This window comes from Triplophysa rosa, linkage group LG4 (assembly GCF_024868665.1).
Source record: "Triplophysa rosa linkage group LG4, Trosa_1v2, whole genome shotgun sequence".
NCBI classification, from domain to species: Eukaryota; Metazoa; Chordata; class Actinopteri; order Cypriniformes; family Nemacheilidae; genus Triplophysa; species Triplophysa rosa.
In genome coordinates, this window is record NC_079893.1 from 15,100,641 (window position 1) to 15,103,806 (window position 3,166).

The 3,166-nt window shown below is 38.5% G+C and overlaps 1 long non-coding RNA gene across 1 annotated transcript; it reads right to left on the bottom strand.

Moving 5' to 3' along the window:
- Nucleotides 1–39: 39 nt before the first annotated feature.
- On the bottom strand, nt 40–1,578 carry LOC130552820 (uncharacterized). Its single transcript, XR_008962790.1, has 3 exons — nt 1,360–1,578; nt 1,206–1,270; nt 40–1,120 (listed from the first exon to the last, which is right to left on the bottom strand). It is a non-coding gene; the product is annotated as an uncharacterized LOC130552820 (long non-coding RNA).
- Nucleotides 1,579–3,166: the final 1,588 nt, after the last annotated feature.

The following is a 3,166-nucleotide window of genomic DNA, read 5'->3' on the forward strand; positions in this document are numbered from 1 at the left end:
GTCGAGGGCCGTTCGTTATCGACATTACCTCTAGGGGGAGCAGAGTCAGTAGTCGGGACGATTGTATCTGATAACCCACTGCCGTCTTGTTCGGTGTTTGTGACCCTCGTATTTAATATTTCGCATAGTCTGATGCATGGATTAAAATCTGTACTTTCACGTATCGCAGCTTCCAAATATTCCAAATTAGAAAACTGTTGGGGCGGTGCGGTATTAAAAGTTTGCTCATGTACAGGGTGTGTATTTAACAGTAGTCGTAGTCTATCGGCGTTATGATGATGGGTCTCTGCATGCATTCCGATCGCATCCTGTAACAGGTCTGAGAGAGTTTGATCTGGATGACAGCTATCCCCGGCCTCTGAACTTTTTTCATCTGCCATCCCTCCCGTATGGTTTCGTCACTAACAAAGAGGAATTATGTCACGTTGCAAAGCAAATACAAAAATAAATGGTGAATAGATATAAAACAGATATAGATATAAATGGTAATATAAAAATATTGATTGTAAGATATAGAGATAAAATTGTAAATGTAAAATATAAATTATAAGATATAGAGATAAAATTGTAAATGTAAAAATCGATTATAAGATATAGAGATAAATGTAAAAAACTTATAGCGATCATTGGTCAATATAAAAATAGTGATTATCTAGAAAATAGTACGGCTTTTATAGCACAGAGGAGTTCAACCATTAGACGCCTTTCTCGCATCTGTTCGTTTGATGACTCGAGCAAACGGTTGAAAGAATTCTCCAGCGCTTAGTCGCGATGATTAACACCTTCGATAAAAGCATACAATCTCATAAGAATCGTATGTATCTCGCCGACAGAACCCCACAGTCTGTCAATGGACTCGTGTAAAGGAATATTAGACTCTCTTAAGATAGCGTTGAGTTGATCTAGCGAGACAGTATTTTGATCTTGAAGAGCAAACGGTGTCTGTATACCCCTCGCCGATGATGATCGTTCGTCGTCGGTGTCTTCTTGTTCGGCTAACGGTGTCTGCTGACGCCTTATCGGAGACCTCTCCTCTCGCTCGCTGGACCAAGACGAACGCTCCCAAACGTTCAGCTGTGTATCTGTCCAGTTAGATCGTCACCGGATCCACAACTCCTTTCTGTTAGAGTAAACATAGCAAAAACAAAGATGAACGACACCAAACCGCAATGGCGTAACTATGTTAAATGCTAGCCATAGTTTACCGATGAATAATGACGGCTCTTGCACTACGCTGCCTGCGTCACCACCCGCGGTAAGATCACAACTCCTTTATGTTAGAGTAAACATAACAAAAACAAAGATGAACGACACCAAAGCACAATGGCGTAACTATATTAAATGGTAGTCATAGCTTACCGATTAATAATGAGGGGTCCAGAACCGCTCTGCTGGAGCCAACCTCCTCTTCAGACGCGGTAAGATCTATCGATGCGCTGCTGGAGCCAGCCTCCTCGTCATGTGTCAGGTCAATATATACCGGTCGCTCTATAGACCCTTGTAAATCTAGACGGAGGAAATAGTAGTTAGATGGCGTGTCACGACGTATAAAAAATATATTAAATAAAATATATGCCCTGTTACGACATACAAAAATATTAATAATTAAATAAATAAAATACAATAATTAAAATAATTAATTAAATAAAATAATTGATTAATAAATAATACAATACGGATAAAAGATTTGGATAAAAAGATTTAAGGTGATGATTAGAATTGATTCATGATTCATTGAAACATGCATGTGGCTATAAAGAATTAAGCTATTTATTTTATTGATTAGTGGCTCAACGTTCGTTTTAAATATATATATATATATATATATATATATATCAGTATAGCGTATACACATTTTCAGTTAGCAAAACATGTTTACTTTACCTCAATACACAGTAATTCTCAACACAGCAGGGTTTTACGGCTCGTATAGGCTAGCGGACTTCAATACCCAGAGTCCATAGCGTAGCATAGTGTTACGTCACATGCGGATGTTACGTCACATACGGATGTTACACAGGGTTCCAACATCCGTACATGGCGGAATGTTTTCTAATATATGATATATATATATATATATATATATATATAATATGATGATATAAGAAAGGATATTGTACCTTGATTTGAAGCGGTGTCCTGTCTCGTACTTCAATTGCTATTGATCATGCATTCCTTTCAAGATGTGTGTTTAAACAAAACAGATAATGACGAATAAAGCGTATATGTTTTAGCATTTCGTTTTAAACCCGGATATGTTCAGAATGTTAGTGACGAGTTGTTTTTCTGATTAGTTAGAGAGATATAGCGAGATTAAAGATGAGTTTGTCCCATAGAATGCTTGTAACGCACAGGTCGATTCGTCACGCATTGTTTCATGTGATCTACTGATGCCAGGTGGGGAACAGTTGTTATTCCTAAACAAAGCTTCGCTGTCTTGAACCGAGCTGCTAGCACGTATGATTTCACGCTATGGACGTAAAACAAATCGTACCCGATTAAAACGTCCGACGCTGTCACCTACAGGTCGAAAACAAGTTGAAATACACCCGGTTACAATCCTCCTCTTTCAAAACAAATTTACGAGCCTTGGTGCGGACACCTCTCACTGGAATGTTATAGACTGGGTGAAAACTCTGAAAAACATAAGGTAATCTGCATGGCCTCTCTGCCTTTCCTCTCTCATATATTGAATACATTGTATAATTACTTCTTTACTTATTTAATAGATGCTTTATTTATTTATTTAATCACATGATTATTCATTTAAACCTGTTTGTTTATTCAAACAGTGTTTGTGTAGTTGTTGTCTTATTCATTATTATTTTTAAACGCTGTTTAAATAACCAATGATTGCGTATTAATAATGATCTCATCATCTCCTTTAAATTACATATTTTCATTCATGCTAAAGATATGTAGCAATACATCCTAAAACATGCCCTAAAACATGCCCCGGAAAAATGGGATGTGAGGGCACGGTCAAAAGTTCAACGCGACGTGGGCGGTCCCTCACTACGTGGGCGGATCCTCACTACGGGGGCGGATACGGTCAAAAGGTCAACGCGATGTGGGCGGTCCCTCACTACGTGGGTGGTCCGGAAGTAATTCAACCCCCCCCCGCAAAGGTCAAAGGTCACCATCAATCATTTTGACACTATGACCC